Raw genomic sequence first — 22,075 nt, forward strand, 5'->3', positions numbered from 1 at the left:
ATCCCAGGGAAGAGGGATCCAGCTCCTTCCCCGCTCCCTGGCTATCCTTACGCTGCATCTCTGGAGCCTGTCTGCAGCAGAGCTGCACCCGGAGATGCTGGAGTCAGCCCCTGCCGTGCTGGTGGGCTGTGCTTTGTATCGTGCTGTGCCCAGGGCTGGCTCCCCTTTGCTGGGGCCCCCCCGATGGCCCGTGTTGGAGCTGGGCGCAAGGGAATGAGGCACCTGTTCTTGTGGGTCTCCCATGCTCAGAGCAAAACCACGCGAGTCCCCTGCTCGGAGGCAATAGCTCAATGCCAGAGATGATGCTCATCCTCTGAGGGCAGTCAGTTCAGGGCAGATGATGCTAAGAGACAGCTGGGGAAAATAAACCCAAACCACCCAAACAAACCCCCTGGAGAAGAAATGGCCAGAGACTCGGCAAGTTTCCATCAGCGCTGCAGAACGATCGGTCACTGGAAAAATCTTAGTGGGGAGCAAAAGGGAAGGAACCAGCTTCTGCTTTCTGATAGTGGTTCCTGCCACAGCCCCCGGAGCAGAAGGGTGTGTAAAGGAGCGAGTTAGTCATCACGGGCAGATATGCTGCCTGCACCACGGGCCTCTTCAGCTGCTGTGGAGCCTTTTCCCTTTAAAGGCATTGCCTGAATTACGCTACCGGCGAGGCTGCGCTTCGTCTGGCTCCATTGCCCAACTCTGCCGTGCTGTTCATCAGCTGGTAACGAACGACAAAAAGCATCTGATCTATCCACAAGCTGGATACTGTTCTCCTGGGCTGCTGGAGGGAGTCACCTCGGTCCTGCGGCTGCTTCGTCTCCTCTTGCTTTGCTCTAAGATCTGGGTTGAAAGCCATGTTTGCTATCCCTGCCCAGGTCCGCTTGGGGAGGAAAAAGCTGATGGCTGGTGCTGCAGGCAGGGATGGAAGCAGGAGGGGAGGATGAATGGGAGGAAGGATATTAGTCACAGAGGGACCAGGACAAAGGATAAGTGATGGGTCTGTGAGCTGGGCAGGGCTGGAGGGCTCAAGCCTTCCCAAGCCTCGGTGCACATAGGCATCTTTGCCTCCTCTCCCTGCTGCAGACACCCCCTTACCTTGTTTCCTCCTGTGGCTGGTTTGCACGGGGAGACCTGAGCCCACATGTGCTGCCATGGTGGACCCGAGGGACCGCATCAGTCCTTTTCCTCCTCCCCATCTGCTCGCAGTGTTGCCCACAGCTAATGACTGAACAGTCTATTCTTCAGACCCAGTGCCTGGGTAATGGTATCTGCAGCCAATTTCCAGCTTGGCAGAGCAGAACAATTTCTGTCGAGCTCAGTAAAGAGCGCAAAGGCTCCACTCCCCAAAGGTTACACTCCCGTGCAGGCAATTGCAGGCGCTTGGCTCGCGTCTTCCTCTGCAAACCATGGGCTTAGAGTATTTACAAATATGCGTACAAAGCTCCACGGCTGCCAGACCACACAGCACACAGCCCTGGCAAGTGCTGCACCAGTCAGCTGAGCACACAAGTGTCCTGGCCACAGGCTTGCATCCCTGCCTCTGGCCACCTGGCTTGGATATTTGCATCCTTAAACACAAATGCGCAGCAGCCCAGTCCTGCCGGGATGCATGCAGCTTCATCCCTTGTCCCGACTGCTGCGATATCCCCTTGGCCGGGGTACAACCGTGTGTTCGGGCTTAGGGAGGGATGCTCGCTCACCTTCCTGTCTCCACACGCTGTTGGCTTCCCCAGCGCATGTTGGTTTTTTCGCTCTGCTCTAGACTCATGCATACGCATCCTTTACGCATGCGATGTGTCACGCATGACCTGGGTTCACCGTGAGCTGCCAGGGACACTGCTGCCTGGCGAGGCCAGCCCAGCCCTTGGCCTCTGTTAGCTAATTGCTCCTCGGGAGCCTGGGATGTGCCAGCCTTTGGGCCTCCCAGCATCACTCAGGGTGCTTTATCACTGCCTGTCATGTCCTACATGGAGCAAACTGGGGCTGGCAGAGAAAAAAGGGAAGGAAGAAAACGTATTGGTGCCACTGGAAATTAAGGGCAGGTTCACACATCACAGCTGAGGAGCGGATCAGCTGTCTCAGCAGTCAGCGGGGAAATAAGTTGCTGGCGTCACCACTGATGTGAGACACATGCACGTCTTGCAGAAGAGATACATCTGTGCCATATTTGCAGCACAAGCTAATCCAGCTCGTGTATTAGTATTAGGCATTGCAGTGTTAGGTTTGTTGGCATTGGGGATTTGAGGTGATTCCACAGCACCCTGCCCGCTGCCCAGTAGCAGTGAGGGGCAGAAAGTGCTGGTGGCCAGGAGGCTGGGTCTGGTTTAGGGGGAGCAGAGCCTTCAGCATCCTCGTGGCTTTGGGGACCCCAGCGTTATAGTTGCAGTGCTACCCCGACCATGCTGCTCGCTCACACGGGTGCCTGGGAATGGAGCTCGGCGTCAGGCGGGGATGGCTGGTCGGGATCCAGGCGAGGCGTTCAGAGCCTGACCATTGCCGGTGCCATGTGTCAGGGCAGTGCCTTGCCTGACAAGCGGGTGGGAGGCTCCTGGCACCTTTCCAAATGAGGCAGGGATCTGTCTTTCCAAGTCTGGCGCGCCTGGACGCCGAGCCAGGGCTTGATGTCTGCAGGGCTGTAGAGAAAAGTTCTGCTCTTGATGGGAACGCACAAGACAGGGCCAGGGAAGGTGCCCTCACCCACAGAGTGGCTATCACCCAGCTCCCCCCAGCATGCCCCATCGGGTGTCCCGTGCCTTGGCTGCTTTCCATTTAATCTCCATCCTTTCTCCCAGCGCATCAGAGACGGTCACGGCTCCAGCCAGCCCTGGCCCTGCTGCTGGCTCTCCTTCCTTCAGTGATTTGCAGATGCCGTGAGCTTCATCTCTCCCTGTCATGACTCATTTCTTTCTCACTGGGGCTTTAATTTTTAAAGAGGCACTCTTAGGCACAGAGGTTTTAATACCTGCAGAGGCTCCCAGCAGGTGCTGTTGAGTTTTTCCAATCAGTGTGGATGGGGATATGGGAGGAGAGATGGCTGGGGCTGGTGGCCCTCAGCAGCACTGCAGTCGCGCCCAGCACCACGCTGAGGGAGATACACAGTGGATGGCCACCAGGCTTGGACCTGGGAACGGGGGTCCCACGCTGCCTGTGGGATTGTCCCTCTGCTCAGCCCACAGACAAAGGAGGCAGAGAGGATGGGGATGTCCCCGCCGCCGCGGAGTGCCTGGGATGACTGGGAAGCACTGAGAGCTGTGAGGGAAAGAGAAAACATTTTTGGCCTTGGGAGGGTTCTCCTGGTCCTGCCACGCTGCAGTTTCTGATAAGCCACAGCCTCCCATGGCGTGGGGCAGCTGCAGGGACCGAGCGGTTTGTGGAGGGTGGGGAACGGATCCAGCTGCGCAAAGAGCCTCGACCTCCCCCAGCTCCAGCTCTGCTGATGCTCTGCTGATGCTCTCCTGGCTGCCTCGGGGCAAGCGTTTGCTCTCCAGCTGGAGACAGCGGGTGCTGTCCCCATCCAGGGTGACATTTGCTGGAGGGCTGGTTCCCTGCTGCCTTCCCACCAGGGTGAGGAGGGGCAGGGGCAGAGGGGGTTGCTGGCGAGGGAGGGGATGAAGTGCAGCGAGCCCAGCACCCAGCCTGTTTGCCCCTCTCTGGATATCGGGGCTGCTGTTCGGATAGCGATGGGGGGGTTGCCAGCTGGTGTTTGCTCTGCCTGTTGCCTGTGTGAACGTCGGGGTGCGAGGTGCAGGGGTGCTATCCTGCTCCCCCGGGCTGCAGCGGCAGCCACAGCCTCTCCTGCACCCGGATCCCACCGGCAGCTGGGAGAAGCGTTTGCGGGGTGCAGCGTACTGCGTGGCTCGGTTGGTGGCAGGTCACCCCCCTCCTGCAACCCTGGCGGGGAGGCAGGCTGTGCCCGAGCCCCCCGACCAGCCCTGGACCACCAGGGCCACGGGAGGCAGGACCCTGCACCAGACTCAGGCTGTAAAGCACAGCCCTGGCAAGGAGCATCTCCAGCCTCACCTGCTGGGTTTTTCGAGGCGGGGCGGGGGTGTCCCAGTAAATATTTGCACTCTTGTGTTTCCCAAGGAATCGACAGTGCCTGTCCCGGACCTGGTGTGCTGCCCACAGCACCCGGCAGAGGTAGGTGCCATCGTTGCCAAGTCACATTTGCACCCTCCAGAGCAAACCCCAAACTGCCCATCCCCGGCACCCAGGGACCCTCCAGAGCTGCTTTGGCCGTGGGTGTTGGGCATGTGCTCCTCAAGAAAAGTTTCTCCTCCGTTTATGTGATTAATTCATCCCTCCCACCACGGACGCCCGCAATCGCATCTATATCCGTGGCTCCCCACTCCTCCTCGGCTGTAAAATATTTATAACCCCCCACATTAGGGCTCCTCTTCTTTCTCCTCGCCTTTTTTCTTCTTTTATGCCTTCCACCCGGGCTCCCCAGCTCTGCTGAGCCATGCCGCACCAGGAACCGCTTCATTTTAATATAACTCAGCGAGCAGAGAAGCTGTGAGGAATAATTTAGATTTTGCTCAGGGAATGCAATGCTTTTTTTAATTGCAGTCATCTGCAGCTTCTTAGCAATGTATTATTGATGGTTATTATTCAAATAAAACAGTCGTTTCTTTTTGTTTTCCTGTGGATGCCGTTGGCGGTGTTTATGGTTTTCTTTTCTCCCTCTTTCTCCATTTCGGGAAGTGGTCACCTTTTCATCTTTTACTTTTTCAACCCACCTCCACCAGCCCTCTCCCCAGCACGGTGGGTGTTTGCAGGGCCTGAGCTCACCCCACCTTTGCCCTGTGGCATCGACACCAACAAAATACCAGTGATGCCCCTTAATTATATATCCCCAGGGCCCAAGGAGCATCCTTAACTAAGGGTTAGGGGAGGCTTCGCCTTATGGCTAGTAGTGTGCTGGAGCCTGCCTTCGCGCAGAAGCACGTGGGAGTGGAGGAGGTGGATGTCTGCAGGCTCAGGGTGGCTTTGCTGGGGCAATGCCAGCCCTGCCAGGGCTCCACATGCAGCGCGGTGACCCGTGGCTGCTCTTCCCTGCTGCTTTGGGCTCCAAAAGTGGGGTTTTGGGGAGCAGCAGGGCAAATCAGACTAGAGGGAAGTCCCTTCCTCTCAGAGGGCTGTTCCTGATCCCACAGCATCACAGAGGGGCAGCAAGAAGGCACAAATGCCCCCTCCAGAAAGGGGCTTGCTGGGGTTAACCCTGTCTTTGTTGTGCTGTCCCCATCCCTGCCACATCCTGGTACCACAGCCCCGTGTGGGGGCTGCAGCATCGCCACACCAGGTACCACAGTGCCCAGGCTGGGTCCAACAGCATCTCCAGCCCTGGGGACTGGCCTCCGGCACAGCCTGGCTTTTCCCTGTCTCTGGAAGGCAGGCACTAAAGTAGGACTCGGGTGCTCCTCCGCCTCCCCAGCTCCGGGACTGACAGCTTGTGAGTGATGGGAGAGCGGCTCTCCCGCGCTGTCACTTCTCTCTCCTCTCTTCAGCACTACCCACCGCATTGTCACTCCTGGCAGCAGGGACTTTCCTCAGTCCCACTAAGGTCCCGGAGCTGTTACCGTGATGCAAACACCGAGTACAAGGTTCCTCCTTGATGTGAGGAATGAAACGAGGTCGGAACTGGAGGGAAAAATGTTCATTTTGAGAGGGAGCTGGGGATCTAGCTGTTGCCCTCCAACTTCCTCGGGAGGGGACCGGGGGTCCCCCAGATCTCAAGGTGGGGCACGCGCATCACCCCAGCTGCTCTGGTGGGGTGCTCCATGGAGAAGGAAGCAGCCCCGCCATGCAATCAGCCCTGGTGAGGCTTCATCGCATCCCTGCGACATGGCATTCCTCCTCACCCTGCCCACAGGTTGCTTGGGAAGAAGCAGCTCAGAGGCTCTTCCTCAGCTGTTGCAAATATTAGGGACTTAATAACAGGCGCTAATAGATTTAGAGCCTCTCATGGCTCCAGCTCCAAATGGGAACGTGTAGGGGTGGGGAAAGGAAAAGCACCGTCAGTTGCAGGGCTCCCAGGGAAAACACAGCGTGGCTGTCAGCTCACCGGCAGTTTGGAGATGAATTCCTTAGGTGAGTGAACAATTTTGTCTCCTAATTACACCCATAAAGCAAAACTGGGCCCAAATCCCTCCTCTTCTCTTTTGCTTTTTAATTCCAGTCCCCCTCCCCAAATGAAGAGGCTGCTTAATTAGAAATTAACAGGGCTGTTAGAGTAATTGAGAGCAGAAGCAGACTAGGAGAAGTTGATTAGCAATAGCACGGCCATGGGTTTATTAGCAACCCCACAGCTGTGGGACTTTCCTGGGGCTGTGAAGCCACGGGGAGCAAGGGGAAAGCTCAGAACCGAGCGAGGCGAAGCAGGCAAAAGGCAGAGAAGGGAACGGGGGGCTGTGACGGGACCCTTCCCACCAGCAGCACCAGCTCCGAGCCTGAGTCTGAGCCTTGCAAACCGGCACCTGTGGGTGCTGAAGCTCAGCAGCGCTCAGGGCTGAGAAGGGAGAGAAAAGGGGAAGAAGAAGCAGGAAAAAAAACCCCAAACCCCTCTAGCACCAGCCCCACGTGGCCGTGAGCATCGCCTGGGAGCATCTCAGCCAGCCCTACCTCCCCGCAGGGACCCTGTGGACCCCCTGCCCTGCCCCACGGGGGGGGACCTCGGAGCAGCGGGACCCCCTGGCAGCCCCTGGCATTTCCAACAAAGCCCCTCCCGCAGCAGCGATCGGGGGTTTATTTATCCCTGAGCACTGAAAGTCAAATCTCTGGCGCTCTCTCTCCCTATATTTAGCCCTTGAATGGAGAGAGATTTTACAGACGCCCGACTCTGCCTTGTGCTTAAGAGTCAGTCAGTGTTTCCATTAGAAACCCTGGGGGTCCAATCCTGCTCTCTGCTATCCGGCACCATGACAAAAATCTTCCCTGTTGATTCCAGTGGAGCGATGCTGGATTTATACCCACGGGGATGAGATCAGGATCTGGCCTCAGGTTTTGATGGGTTTGTAACTTGGCTGATACAACTTGGCTGATTCAATTCATTTTGGGCTAAAACTCCACCTACAAGTTCCCAGCCTGGGAGACATTAAAGGCAAATTATTACAAAGTTTCGTACTGGTTTTAAAGGGAAATCATCAGTAAAGCCCGATTTTTACAGAAGAACCTGGTGGACTAATACTTTTTTTTGGTTGTTTTTTGGGTTTTTTAATTTTATGTTGCTGCTGGTGTCTTTTAAGACCAGACACCACTCAGGCCAGGGACGGCTGTCTGCTTTGGTTGCAAAGCACCCTGCAGAAAAGCATTTGGAAAAGAAAAGAGGTGCCAAAATACAGCTGAGGTTCCCATCACAGCGGGGCTCCCTGCAGGGTTTAGGTCCCTGATCCTGGGCTCTGATGCTGCTGGTCACTGTGGGAGCCTTTGCTCCTTCTCCGAAGCAGCAGCAATCGCCTGTGGGAAGGCATAGAAGGAAGATGCCTCCTGGGCTGGGCTGGGGCTTCTGCTCCTCTCCTGGCACTGCCCTGCCTGCCTGCAACGGGTGTCGAGGCAAAGTGTCAGGGAAGAGGGGAGAGCAGTGAGGAGAGGAGCTATGGTCTGTGCATCCCACCTGTGGCCGGAGCTCAGAGCGTGATTCCTCCTGGCTGCATCCCACCTGTGGCTGGTGCTCGGAGCGTGATTCCTCGTGGCCGCATCCTGGCTGTGAAAGCTGATGCACTCCCTGCAGCCGCGTGCTGGGTGCGGAGCTGGCCTGGCATGCGTGGCCGGAGCTCGCTCTGGGCAAACAAAAGAGAACAAATGAATATCCAGCCATCATCCAAGGCGAACGAGGAGGCCAAAGGCACAAGCACAAAGCAGTGGGGCAGCCCCGCAGAGACTTGCCAGCAGGATCCAGTGTCTCCCTCGGAGCTCGCCTGTGAGCGCCTGCCAAGAGCCAAACGAGAAGCAGCCTGTCCCTGCTGCCACCCCCGTGGGTGCCGCAGCCCGAGCCCCAGCTAATCCTGGGAGGTCCCTTCCTCGGGGCTGGCCGTGTGGGAGACGGTTAGGGAGCTTTGCTGGCTCGAGGCTTGCTTCCTTCTCCCCCTCCTCTGGGTGCAGGAGTGCGGAGCATCGCCTGTTTCCCCGGCAGAGCAGCGTGGGGACACCCCAGTCACCTCTCCAGGGATGGCAAAGCCTTGTCTTGTCCCAGGAGCAGGACCTGTGGCTGAGCGGGATGGAGGAGCGCTGGCACCAGCAAGCGCCAGAGGCATGATCCTGGGAAGCGGAGGCACACGGAGGGTCTCCACAGCAGCTTTAGATCAGCATCGCCCATGGGCCTGTATGACCCCAAAATAACCTACGGAGGAGCTTTCCGCTTGCTCTGCCCCGCTTTGCTGTGGCGTGTGGGGACGCATCGGTGCGAGCAGGGTCCGGCAGCTCGCTCGGAGGCGATGCTCCTGCTCCCACTCCTGCTCCCGCTCCAGCCAGGCTTCTGACTTTTCCTCCATGTGCTTTTCCTTAAATGTAAAATGGAAGGGGCTTTCAGCCTCCATGTTTATGGTTGCTCTCGCTGTAATGGAAACACACCAGGCAGGAGCTGCTAAGTACCAGCTCCGTAATTGCAGGCTGCCACTGGATGGGAAGCACGGTTTTCAAACGGATTTTGGCTAGTTCCTTCAACGGCAAGTGCCCGGGCTGTAAAATCCACCTTTCCCCATTTCAGCCCAAGCCTAAGGAGGCTGCAAATTCTCAGCATTTCTGAGAGACGAATTGCCCTGTTAACAACAGGTTCCCCAAGGCAGGAAGGCTGATTTCCTTTCAGGAGTCCAAATCCAGATGGTCAGAGATTCCTTCCAAGCTCAGAAAACCTGTTTTAAAAGGCCATTATGTCTCAATAGCAGTTTTGCATCCTGGCCCACTGGAAGCAGTGTCTGCCGTCTGTACCACCACCTATTTTCCAAGCAGTTTCGTAGTCACCTAGACCCGCTGTGGTCACTGCCATCTGGTTTTTATTTTGGTGGAGGGGGAGCTGGGCACCAGCTAAGAGCTGCATGTTTATTCCCACTTTCGGCAGTGGGCAAGCTGCAAAGACAAGAAATGGGAGATGCCTGAGCTTGCTTATTGACATAGGAGTTTCACTCTTGTCATGAGAGCCTCCAGCCCTGGAGGTTTTAAGTTAAGAAGGAATAACCCTGTTTAACTCCCCAGGAAAATGCCAAGGACCCTCCAGCACTGAAGATGAGCGAGGAGTTACAGGCCCCTTCTCTCCCTCTTGCAGCAAAGTGCAGGAGCAGGTTGATGCCTCCTGTGCTGCAAACCACGGAAAGGATGCAGAGACTTTATCACGTCCAACACCGGCAGCTCAGAAGCCACTCAAGTATCTGCCTGTGCACCAGCACCGTACCTCCATCAGCTCACCCGAGCGGGCAGGTCTGCTCCCCGCAAGCCGAATGGAAGCGATTTTACCGACACACATTTTGGATAGCGGCTCCGCAAACACCGGGAAGCAGGAATTCCCCCGGCAAAGGGCTCCGTAAACACTGGGAAGGAATTCCCCCAGCAAAGGGCCCAAAGCGATTGCTGGGGACTCCGCGCAGGGCTTGGCTCGCCCAGCGTAACCCGCCTCCTGCAGCACCACGTTGCCTTGGGACTGCTCAGGAATGCAAAATTATTGAGGTGCAGGCCCTCAAGGGGGGGAAAAAAAACGTTACCAGCACTAATTAGGGCTTGTGCTTGCACAGATGTTCCACTGGTTTAACTTGAACCGGGTTGCGTGCCCAAACGTGGGGCTGCAGACGGGATTAACGCTGATTTAAGGTTGCCTACACCCAGCGTTGCTGCACCGATGCCACGCTGCGCAGCGTTTCACACGCTTTTCCGTGCGTTTCCATGAAGATTTATCTGCTGCTCGCTTCTAAAAAAGGGTGGGGGTCGGATCCGCCTGGGCGAAAGGGCAGTGATTTGTGCTCCAGCCTCTGTAGCTCGTGGGGTGGGGGTACCCCTCCCAGGTGATGCTGTCACCCAAGGGCACGGGCACTCCCAGGGGACCTCAGAGGACTGTGCCCCACAGTTTGCAGGACTGGGCACACGCCAGCCCCTGGTGATCAACCACCGTGGCCACGAGAAACCCCACCCCCCCCCCCGCCTATGAGGAACCCCAATATTTGCCACCGTTCACGGTGCGCTGGAGATTTGCCTTCCCCACACGTGGAGTGGGGAGGGCTTTGTGCATAGGGGTACCTCCACCTCTTGGGGTACCCGCACTGCCCTGGGGGGGTACCCGCTGCTTGGGGGTGCGCGCAGCTCACTGCTGTGGGGAGGAACCCACACTGCCCAGGGGGGCACACACCGCAGTGCCATGGGGAGGGTCCCATGCTGATCGAGAGGTGCCCGCACAGCCTGCCCGGGGGGTTCCCCACACTGTCTGGGGGTACACACACATTGCCCTACCTGGGGGGGTCCCACGCTGCCCAGGGGCACACACACAGTGCTGCCCAGGGGGTCTCCACACTGCCTGGGGGTGCACATATGGCCCTGCCCAGGGGGTCCCCATGTTGCCTGGGGGGTGCGCACACAGTGCTGCCTGGGGGGTCCCCACACTGCCCACAGGGGTCCCCATGTTGTGTGTGGGTGCACACACGGCCCTGCCCGGGGGGGTCCTCATGTTGCCGGGGGGTGCACACATGGCTCTGTCTGGGGGGTGCACACACAGTGCTGCCTGGGGGGTCTCCACACTGGCTGGGGGTGCACACATGGCCCTGCCCGGGGGGTCCCAATATTGCCTGGGGGGCTCTCCACACTGCCCGGGGGTGCACATATGGCCCTGCCCGGGGGGTCTCCACACTGCCCGGGGGTGCACGCACTCCTCCCGCTCCCTCCCGTCCCCCTTAAGCAGCCGACGGGGCGGGCCGCCACCTTAAGAGAGCCCCTCCCCCGGCGGGTTGGGGCGAGCCCTCCTCGGCTGGGCTCCGCACGGCTCGGCTCGGCACGGGTTGCCATGACAAGCATTTTCTCCCGCTAGCTCCGGGACCGCTCCTCCGTGCCCCCCCCACATCCCATGGCCAGCCGCGGGGGCTCCGCCGCCAGCCGGGCGCCGAGGGGGCTGAGCCGGTGAGTGCGGGGGGGGGGGGGGAGCGGGTGGGAGTGGGGTGGGGGTCCCGTGGGTGCTTCTCGGATTTTGAGTGCATGGGGGGGGGGGAAGCACCGCTCCCACCGCCCCACCCGCGGGTGGGGCGGTGGGAGCGGTGCTTCCCCCCCCCCCAGTCCCTCCCAGTATGCAGCACTGGGGTGCTACACCTAGGTGCAGCAGGTGGGACTGGGGGGGGGGGGGTTGGCATGGCGTACCCCCACCCTGCTGCCGCTCACTGCAGCGGGATGGGATGCCCACAGTCCCTCCGCTTTTATCGGTGGGGGTCTGCCAGCCGTGCAAACCCAACCCCCCCCCCCCCCCCCAGCATCTTGGGGGGTGGGGTGGGTGGGAAGCCTTTCCAGCCGTATCCTGCAACTTGTTGCCTGTCCTTGAGGGGGGGCGTGGGGGTCTCGGTCACGCGTGTTGGGGGGCAGCGTGGTGTGGCATTGCAGGGAGGCTGGGGGGGGGGGGGCAGGATGCGGCCCCTGTGGGTCTGGCCGATGCCTCCATCCATCCCAGGCCACGCTGCAGCTTGGCACTGGTGCCGGAGGGAAGGGCAGAGGTAGCGCAGGCAGGCGGGGGGGGGGGGCCTTGCGGCAGCCCAAGGACAGAGAGGGGGAAGGTGCTGCGTGGGTGATTTTTTTTTTTTTTTTTTCCCCCCCCATCCGTAGGGCAGGAGGGGGTGCTGCTCCCTGCAAGCAGCCGGGTGGGATGCGCCTGGAGTGGGATACCCCGGGGAGGGAGGGATGGAGGGTGGGATCGTGGGGAGGGATGGAGGGTGGGATGGCAGAGCGCTGGCACCGCGGGGAGTGTGTCTGGGGAGGGGGGAGGGGGGCTGCCTGGTGTTTGCCCACGCCAGGACCAGGCACGTCCCCCTCTAGCCTGCACCAAACCCACAGCCAGGAGGAGTGGGTTGTGGGGTGGGGAAATTTAAAAAAAAAAAATTAAAAAAGGGGGGGTTGGAAATAATAAACCCAGGCAGGCTGTGGCCCACATGGCCAGCAGGCAGGAGCCTCTTCCGCCTCCTGCCTCTGCCTCCAGCGCTCTCCCTGCATCCCAGCCCTGGCTCCCGAGCATCCGCTGCCTGGCGCTGGGGTCGTGCCCCTGGTGGGGACCCGGCGAGCCCCCGGCCGTTGCGGGGGTGCGGAGCTGGGTGGTCCCTCCCTGCTTGGCCAGAGGCAAGTGGAGATCTTGAGAGGGGAGGGAGTGGAGGAGGGACAATAGGTTATTGTGCTCTTATCTCTGGAGACCTGAGGTTGGGTGGGGGTTTGGATTGCAAATCTCAAACCAGTGCAGCCTGTTTCTGCCCGTGGACTGGCAGCCCGGCCAGGACCCAGGGTGGGGTGGGAGGTGAGTGCTCAAGAACTACCCAGGGGGTGTCCAGACCTGTCCTGAGGCTGGGTGGGCACTGCTCTGTGCCCCCACCCCAAATCGGCGCGATGCTTCTGCTGTCGGCTGCTCCGGCAGGCAGGGTCTGTGCCGGCTGCCTGCGCTTCGCCTGGCTCCAGACAGTGCCCTCAATCTTTCGCTTCCTTGAGCACTGAAACGCACCTAAATTATTTAATCATGAGCGAGAGAGAAGCTGACGCCCCCGTGCTCTGCCAGCCCCACCCCGCAGCGGCATGGGGTTCCCTTCCCAGCTCCGCCAGTGTCCTGCAGGCTGCACCCTTGGGTGACCCCCCTTAGGACATCCCACCCGTTCCCTTGGGATGGCGTGGGCTGGGTGGTGGGGTCAGGGGTGGCTGCTGGGCTCTCCCAGGCTGGATGGAGGGAGCTGGGTGGTCTTGGAGGCCTCCCAAAAACCTACGTGCCCTTCAGTTGCCCAAAGCCTGTTGGGAGCGTTGAGTCAGATACGGGGGATTTCTGCCCCGCGCCGAGGTGGGTGCTGCCCGGGCGCAGTGGAGCGGGTGCCCATGCCGGGACGGCACTACGGTGCCAGCATCGCTGGGCAGCACCCAGGGCTTCGAGGCGCAGCTTCTCCACACCTCCCGCTTCCCCATACCCCCGGAGCCCGGCCCCTCGGGGTGCAGGCTGTCTCCTCATCCCACCCTCGCCAGCGGCAGGGCTGTGGGTGCTGCCCTGGGAGCGGCTTCGTGCGAGGGGACGCGCAGGGACCTCCACAAAGCCTTGGCAGGAGCGGGGCTGGCTGGCATGGGGAGGTGGTGCGAGCGCTGCAGGTAGAGAGGCTTGAGAGCACGAATTGGGGTGCTGGCTGGTGGGGTTTTTTCGGTTGAGATGGTGACGGAGAGAATCCCCTGCTCGCATGCCATGGGTCCAGCTCTCGCATCGCTCTGCGTGCCGAGGATCTCTTACCGTTAGCGTGTGCTGCTGCCGGCTGGAGCGTCACCAAACCTTGTGCCCCATGAGCTGGGACCCACCGTGCTGGAGCCCCCCGGGGCAGCACCAGGCAGAGGCTGGGGCGAGGAGGGATGAACCGTGGGGTGGCACAGGTCTTTGGGCAGGGTGAGTAAGAGCAGGGAGGGACTGCTACTCCTCTCCACTATTGTTTTGCAGCAGAAAGCGCCGGGGTGGAGCTGTGCCTGGAGTTCCCCCTCTTCCCCAAGGCCTGCCTGTGCTGGGAGATGAGCCTGCTCCTTCCCTGCCTGCACCTCGCAGGGGCTGCAGGGTCCCCGCACGCTCTCTGCTCCTCTCTCGGGTTTGGGTTTTTTTTCCCCTTTTTTCCTTTTATTTTTTTTTTCCCCCAACACCCCTGCTAGGCCACGAGCGGACTTTGCCCGCAGTGGTTGCACATGCCTGTTGCAACCAACAGCACTGGCAGGAGCCCACAGGGGTCTGGGGGACGTGAGGAGCCTGGTGCTGAGCAGCAGCTCTGCAGCAGGGACTTGCTGCTGAGTCCTGTTTGCTGCTGCTCCCTGGGTCTGCTGCTCCCCGCAGCAGGGCCCGAGGAAGGGCTGGCTGCTGCTCTAGCTTCCTCCTCACCCAGGGCCCCTCCCCACTGGGGAAGGCTTCTCGGCTTGGCAAAGGAGCTGAAGGAAAACCTGGGTTAACCCCCCAGTGAGCCACGGGGTGGGGACCCCGCTTTGCCCGCAAGAGATGCGCTCGCTGTGCCAACGACCAGGTGTGGGGAGTGGGAGCCCGGGGAGGGATGCAATGATGCTCGGTGTGACCATGGCGATGGGATGCAGATCCTTAGATGGGGAGCTGGCTGCTGCGGCACCAAGAGGTGCCGCGTCCTTGGTGTTCCCCAAATCCTGAGTCTCGCTGGGGACTTCTGGAAGTGGATCCAGGCAGGGTGAGGGATGTTGTCTGATGCCTGTTGGCTGCCTGGAGCCCTCCTGGTCAGGGTGGATGGAGGCAGCAATGTCCTTTCTGTCGTACAGGTGGAGATCTGGTGCGCAGAGGAAATAAGTCGGTGTGGGTGAGCTGAGAATTTGAACATGTCGTGCTTGGCCTTGTTCTGTGCCTGGAAGGGCGTAAGGACCCGTTCCATGGGGATGCTCCTGGGGGAAGCAGCTTTGATGGGGAGAAGGGCAGCAGCCTCCCTGTTCTCAAAACCGGTGAATGCAAAGGCCTCCTGCGATGAGCAGTGACCAGCTGGAGAAGAGGGGCAGGGAGGTGACAGCACTCTGCCCAGTGGTGGCCAGTCCAGAGCCTCCCCGCTGGGTTTCCCAGTGACACTGAGACAAGGACCGTGTTTTGGGGTGCGGGTCCAGCCTTGGGGTCCCTCGGTGCAGCCGGCCGTGGGAGCCACGTTCCCTGCCACCTCCTGCCAGCGCTTTCTGAGGCCGAACTAATGAAACATCTGACTTTGATGTTTTAATTAGTTGCTTTTGGCTTTAATGCAGAGGGATAATAGAGTTTCCATGGACTTATAAAACCTGCCCCTCTATTTGTTCATTAGAAAAAGGAAAGGGAAAAAAAAAAAAAAAAAGGCAAGCTAACCGTGGATAGAGAAAGGAAGAAAGCAAATGCTTGAGACGTGCGGAGCACATGACAACCCGCTGGCGTGTCACCCACCTGGATGGTGACTCTTTTAAGGCAGTAATTAAGTAACTTAGATCCTGGGAGAGCTCTCTGTGAGTAACAGATGGGTTCGGTGTCCTCCTGCATTTGTGAGCTTCTGGGAGGGGTCTCGGATTTAAACGTGGGAAGCTGACGCGGAGTGATGTGCCCCTGGGGGGTCAGGAATTGGGGCCATGGGAGTCCTGGCCAGGAGCATCCCTCTGCCAGCATCTCCTCGGCAGCAGAGCGAGGGGCTGGCCCCGCTCTCGAGGGTGTGGACAGGCCACCACTGCCCTGGCAGATGGAGAGGGATGTGGGGACCCTGGCGCAGGCGTGAGGGGGGATGCAGAGTGCTCCCAGGCTGGCTCCCTGGAGTGTCTGTGCTTCTGCATCACCGCATCCAGTACGGACCTGGGGGGGGGGCAGGCTGGGGAGGGGGCCCCGCACAGCTGTGACGCTGGCCCTGTGTACAGTCCTCTGCCAAAATCCTGCAGCTAACTCACGTCGGAGCAAGGGAAGGGGCATGGGAAGGATCAACCCGCTGGGCAGTGCCAAGGGCTGGAGAACTCCTCGTCCCAGCACGCCCTTCCCTCCCCACAGCATGAGGGTCTGCAGCGAGTCTGGGGGACACACACCAGTCCCCTAATGCAGGGAGTGGGTCAGTCCCCCGTCCCTCTCCCCCGCTGTGGGCACCCCAGCTGGGAAACAGCGGGTCCCCAGTGTGGGGACTCCTCGCCAGGGCGGCAGAAGCCAAGTCGAAGGTTTGGCCAGTTGTCCGTGGTTTATGCTGATGGGGAAACTTTTGCTTCTACGCTTCCATGGCAGGGATGAGTCGGCAGCTGGGCTGAGCCAAGGCGGCGACAGCCAAAGGAGCCGAGCACTGCTGCAGCCGCCGGGGTGCCGGGGGTGCGTCTCCGTCCCCCCCTTTTTCTATTTGAAGCGATATCCCTATTTCCCCCCTGCTAAAGCAGCTGGGGTCCGCAGGGAGCAGCGAGCTGCTGGTGTGGCTGGGCAGAGCCAGCGCGTAGGAGTCCCTACCCGGAAGAGTTTGTCCAGCGGGGACGGGGAGGGAGGAATCCGATCCCTCCTTTTCCCAGGCTGGGATCCCAGCGCACTTCGCTTTCCGTCGCCCTGGACGCTTCCCTGCTCCTGAGCCCCCCTGCGAGGGTCTGGCCCCCTGCTCTGTCCCCGCTGGTGGGAGAGGACCCCGCATCGCCCATCCTGCAGTGACTGCACCGCCACGACGGTGACATCTCTTTGTCTCAGGCACGGAAAGGTCAGCTCTGCCGAACTCGCCGCGCTCCGTTAGGGAGCTGTAAATAATCTGGATCCTTTGGCTGCGGGGCCGCGGCAGCCGCCAGCTCCTGGGCTGATCCCAGCATCCTCCTCCTCCTCTCTGGGCAGAGAAAGGATCGATGCCGGGAGGGATCGGGCTGGTCCTGGGGGGCAGCGGGGTGGGCTGAGGCCTGAGGCACTCGCTGCAGCAGTGGCAGCAGTATGAGCAGCGCGCCCTGTGCCAAGGGCAAGAGCTGAGAGAGCTGCTCGCAGGCTTCTGCCTTCCCAAGGCTAAAAATAAGCTGCTGGCCTTCGTGGTGCTGCGTCTGCTCCCACCGGGGGGGCCGGGGGTGGGCGGGGGGCGAAGCTGGGTGGGTGGCAGGGGGGCTCAGCCCTGCCCCACGGTTGTGGGACCTGCCTGGGACTTGCCGTGACCTTTGCTCTTTGAGCATCGGATCCAGTGATCAGATTTTCAGGTCCGGGCTCAGATTTCGGACAGAAGGTGTCTGATTTTCAGCCTCGTTTCCCAAGATGCTAATTAAGGACCCTGCTGCAGCAGCTAGAGCTTTACTGTCCCTTCTCCACCCCTCGCTTGCCCGGGAGGTGCCCATCGCCCTGGCCAGCCCCATGGCGTGCCCTCGGCTTTTCTCTTCTCGCCCTTTGTTCCTGCTCAGAAATGCTGATGCTTCGTCTCTCTTGGCTTCAGCCCTCCCAGAGGCTTAGTGCCACGGCATCGCGACGTTCCGGCTCTTCATCTCTCTTCCCACCTTCTCACCAGCTACTTAAAAGTAACCCTGGCTTGCTCGAGCGCTCGGCTGCAGCAGACCTGGGGCTGCATGGATGCTTTTTAACCGCCGCCGGGAAAGCTGCTTTCTTGCTCGTGACACCTCGCAGGCTGTCGCTGCAGGGACATGAGGACGAGTAAGATGGTTCAGTCCTCGAGCATCTTCCCGTCTCCTGCCCTTTCCGCAGGGGATGAAGCCCCCCCCACCTTGTTGGCTCTGCAGGCTGAGCCGAGCCGTTTCTCAGGGCAGGAGAATGGCTCCAGGCGGGATCTGCTGGCTGTGCAGTTCAGGGCAGGGTGTCTCGGTGGCTGTGTGAGGCTCCCACATCAGCGCGGCACCTGTACAGCCCACCTGCTGGTCCCCTGCGCCGGGAGAGCCGCCTCAGCGCCGGCTGCGTACAAACCCTGCCGTGACATATCGCTGCAGCTGGCAGCCGGCAGCATGCGGTGCCGAGCATCCCGGGGGTTCCCAGCCCGGTGTGCTGCATGCTCCGGGGGGGTTGTGCTGGTGCTGGGCTCTCCCATGGGCATGTGGCCGTGCCGGGAGCGGGGATCCAGCATGGCCACTGCGATGGAGACAGCCTGGGGGTGACCCAGGCTGGGAGGGAGGTCATGCTCCAGCGTGAACCTGAGTTAAATATTATTCCTGCCTCTGGAGCGGGGAGAGGTTGGTGCAAGGAGGGGGGACTGCGGGGAAATGAGGGCGGGCTGGCTTTGTGGCTCTGCTGGAGGCTGTTGGGTGATGCCAGGCTGGCGGCGGAGGAGCGTGAGCCGCGGGTGGGATGGGCTGCCAGGCTGTAGCAAGGCTTGAATTGTGCCTCACGAGGGTCGCACGGCTTGTGACAGCCCCGCTGCTGCAGAGCAGGAGGAAAGCTGTAATAACAACCCGCCTCTCCGCATTACTCAGTGCAGGGGATTTATCCCGTGTGCGGGCAGAGCTGGCAGGGAGGCCTGGCTGCGTTTGCCTGGGGACGCTGGGGGAAGCGGGGGTGAATCAGCTGCAGGGAGCCGGGACCAGAAACTTGGCTTGGCTGTGGAGAGGCTGAAAGCAGGGCTGAGCTTTCCTGGGTGTCCTGGTGCAGACGTGGCTGTGAGTCACCGCATCCTGCCTGGGAAAGTGCGGGGACCCAAAACTTTCAGCGGAGCAGCTGTGCAGGGTGCTGGTGGTGCCAGGGATGGATCCCTGAAGGATCCTTTTCGACCCACCCGCTGCCCCATGGGAGCAGGGCTGTGCCCGTCGCCCAGGAATGTGTCTGTGGAGCCGGGGGGACCCTCCCCACAGCCAGAAACCCCCGTGTCCTGGCTGGAGCTGTGAAAGTGTGAAGCTCCACAGCCTGCATTTTCCAGTGTGACTAGTGCCGGCTATTTTTAGTTGTCCACATTAAGCTTGCCTAAATGATGTCTTTTGAGGTTTATTTGAGGGAGGAGGCCTGAAGTGGTGTTATTTCCCAAGTGACGAATCGCTCTTAAATCTGACCCCAAGTGGACTGTCCAAAAAAGAAGGGAAGGACCAAAACAGCTGACTGTGTTTGGGCAGCGTTTCCTCCCCGGAGAGCTGCAGGGCACCTGAGGGTGTTTCCCGAGCGAGGAGGAGATCTCGAGCAGGAGATCTCCCGGGGAAGGAGAAAGCAAACAGCCAAGACCCACTCGCCTCCCCACGGAGGGGGGGAAAGCCAGCTGTATAACCTCATCCCACTACCTGCTTCAGCATCCCCAGGGATACGCTGTGCCCCCGGGAGCTGGCCTTGCAAACACCCGTCTGCTCTGCGGAGTATTAAATCCGCAGGCTGCTCTTCCCAGGGGCAGCTTGAATTACTCGGCGTGTGCTGGGTGCCAAACGCAGCCGATCGCGGCTCCCGGAGGAGACGGCTGCTTTGCCAGCTGGGGGAGGAGGCTGGAGCCATAGGTTGCTCCGTAGGAGCCTGTTTGGGGGGAGGCTCAGCCGGGGGCAATGAAGAGGTGGCTGGTTTGGTACCCAGCAGACGCTCAAGGGCTGGATGGAGCTGGTCCCCTGGGTGCAGCAATGGCCCAGGCTCTGGTGAGCCAAAATCCTTCTGCAACGTGCTCCGGCTCCATATCCACTGCTAAATTCTGTTGTGCTAACTCCTGACCCGCTGCCTTTCATCCCTTTCTATTCGTTGCTTCCCTTCTTAGCATTGTTTTCCCACTCTTTCCATCTCTCTCCGTCTGCGCCTGCCATCTGCGGACGTGCTCATCTTCTGTGCACCTGGTTTTGCCTCACTGGGCACCAGCTTGGGCATCCCGCACCGCCTTAGCCAGGGCTCGGTGTGGGAATGACCCTTCATCCTCCTTCCCGTCCCTTCCCCGCAGTGTCTGGGTGTTTCTCTGCAGGGCAGCAGCCGGGGGATCCTCTCACTCCTGCAGTTGAACGTGAAATGCATCAAATCCTTGCAAGATGTTGCAGATGGTGCTTCTGCAGCACTGGGGGGGTTTGTGCTGTGTGCAGGTGTCCTCCGCTCTCCGTGGGCAGATGCAGCCTGGAGCGAGGAGGCTGGAGGTGTTTCCTGCCCTGCCTGGCACTTCCATTCAGGGGACTGTCCCTTTTCCCTTTGGAAAGGACAATGATGGATCCTCCCTTCCTCCTCCCGCTCCTCCGGACGCAGCTGCCTGTGCAGACTGGCCTCGCTGTTTCTCTGCTCCAGAGACCTTGCTGTGCTCCGTCCCCGCTGGAGGTGATCAGTTTGGGCAGAGCATCCCCAGGAAGCGACCCAGAAAAGCAGGCAGAGAGGGGAGGGGCTTCCCTGAATCTCAGCCTCCTCAGACCCTGTCTGGCTGCCTCCCCCCGAGGGGCTGCATGGGAGCAGGGTGCTCCCTGGGCAGAACAAGCCCAGTTGGTGCTGGGGGACCCCAAACAGTGCTGGGGGACCCCCAACCAAGCAGTGAGACTTGCTTTTTTGCATTCCCAGTGCCCTGGTTGTGCAAACTCACCTGCTCCTGCCCCTTGGGGTCAGAGGATGGTGCAAGAGGATGATGAAGGACCCTGCTATTGCAGGCGGCTGGGAAGGTGTGGGGGCAGAGAAGAGGAGCCAGAGCCTTGGGAGCGGAGGGGTTTACAGCATGCTGAGTGATCCTGGGTAGGATGCTTGGGCCAGGAGGAAGAGGGGGAATCCTGTCCATGCAGAGCCCCAGGCACTAGGTGGGGTTTCCATTTTTCCCAGCTGGTCCAGGCAGCGCATCCCGCAGCCACAGGCCAGCACGTCTACCTCCTGTTACCCGGGTACCAGCTGGGTGCTGGGTGTCGGTGGGGAGCTGCCAGGAGCTGGGTCGCGATGCCGGCCACTCGCTTTGTTCCTTGCAGATCACTGTGCCTCGTCTGCCTGCCCGCCACGCTGCTTACTGCCAAAGAAACGCCCCTAACACCCGGATTGCGGCGGTAATCTCTGCCCTATCGCTGCTAAAGCTGCTATTATCCCCAGATTAGCGCTGGTGCTTAGATACCCACCTGTATAAATGCTGGTGATAGGCAGGAACTGTTTTAAAGCCTCCCACAGCTCCTGCGCCTCCAGGTCCAGCCAGCACAAAGTGGCTGGTGTCCGGCAGTCACCTCGGGTGACCCCGGGGCTGTGCCGCGCTCGGCCGTGCCATGCGGGGCTGGTTTGCTCCTTTTGCTTGGAGGCTGGGCAGAGGTGGCAGGGCTCAGGCTGGCCCTGCGCTAGCAGGAGGCATTGCTCACTGGGGTGGGGATGCCAGGTGTTGTGACCCCTCCCATGCGGTGGGGTGTCCTTGTCCCCGTTGCATCTTGTCCCAGCTCTACAGCAGGTGTCTCTGCCTGAAGCAGAGCTCCATCTAAGCTTGGGATTCTTGGTATCATTGCAGGTTCAACAGCAGGGGCTATTTTGGGGGGTACAACCCGCAGGCTGCCCTCCCCCAGCACTGTGAGGTGCGATTTATGGGCGCAAGGCAGGTGTGCAGTGGCAAAGGCGAAGGGGCTGGAAGGCACCATTCCATGTGGAGGGATGCAGGAGGTGGGGAGCCCTGCCAGTGACTTCATGCTGGCATTTGAGGAAAGGGATATCCCAGTTTCTCTGGGTTACTGGTGCAGCTGGAAGCCTCTGGGGCGTTGCCTGAAGCGCAGAGGGAGGGAGCGCGTGGGGTTCGAGACGCTGCATAAACAGGATGGCAGGTCAGGACGGTGCTGGGCGCCCGGGGCACAAGGGTGTGTGTGTGCGCGGAGGTGGGGACGAGGCCAAGGCAGTGCTGGGAATGGTGGTGCCCAGTACATCGGGGCTCCATCGCCTGATCAGGGTGGCATGGTGGTGGGTCAGGTCTGGTTTTGGGGTGCAGAGGGGCTGGTCCCCAGCTGCCGTTGGGAGTGGAGCATGTGATGCCCGTGAGGATGTCGGTGATGGTGCTGTCTGCACTGAACGATGCAGCAAACCCCATGGCTGGGCGGTAAGCCAGCCTCCCCGTGAGGGCTCAGCCTAGGTAGGGTGACTTTTAAATATATCGGCATTTAATTAAAGCACGTTAACGGTTTTAAAATGCATTGACACCTAGTGTGGGCAGAGGACATAATAACGCTGGGAATGTGTTAGCTGGCTGTGGATTACCTTGGGGCTGTGGCTGGCGCTTGTGGGAAATGCAGCTCTAACAAAGAGGCTTTGAAGAGCAGATTGGGTGTGTGCCTCCCCCTGCACCCCTCCTGCCCTGGCCGGAGATGCTGGGCAATGGGGTCCCCCCAAAGCATCGGGGCTGGAGATGCTGGGTGATGGGGGGGGTCCCCCCGGGGCATCGGGGCTGGAGATGCGGGGCGACGGGGTCCCCCCGAAGCATCAGGGTAGTGGGATGCAGCTGTGGGTGGGTAGGAGAGCCAAGGCTGGCATGTCGAAGTGGGGTGAGGCCTGGGTGCTGTGTGGGTCACCTCTGGCATGGGGTGGGTGCCCCTTTGCCTGCAGCCTCTCCCTACCTGCCACGGCAGCCGGCTCCTGCAG

At 60.2% G+C, this 22,075-nt stretch overlaps 1 protein-coding gene across 4 annotated transcripts in view; it reads left to right on the top strand.

The window, feature by feature from the left end:
* The first annotated feature begins 10,934 nt into the window (after window positions 1-10,934).
* The window catches only part of ATP2B4 (ATPase plasma membrane Ca2+ transporting 4), a 51,785-nt gene continuing 40,644 nt past the window's right edge, over window positions 10,935-22,075 (top strand). For 2 of the 4 annotated variants that reach the window (XM_080367728.1, XM_080367727.1), the window contains exon 1: window positions 10,935-11,082. The gene's annotated coding sequence lies outside the window, so the exon portion shown is untranslated. Of the gene's footprint in view, window positions 11,083-14,062; window positions 16,341-22,075 lie in introns of those variants that run through there. The other 2 variants (XM_080367724.1, XM_080367725.1) reach the window with 2 other exon arrangements.

This window comes from Falco punctatus (genome assembly GCF_963210335.1).
Source record: "Falco punctatus genome assembly, chromosome: 17".
Classification (NCBI taxonomy): domain Eukaryota; kingdom Metazoa; phylum Chordata; class Aves; order Falconiformes; family Falconidae; genus Falco; species Falco punctatus.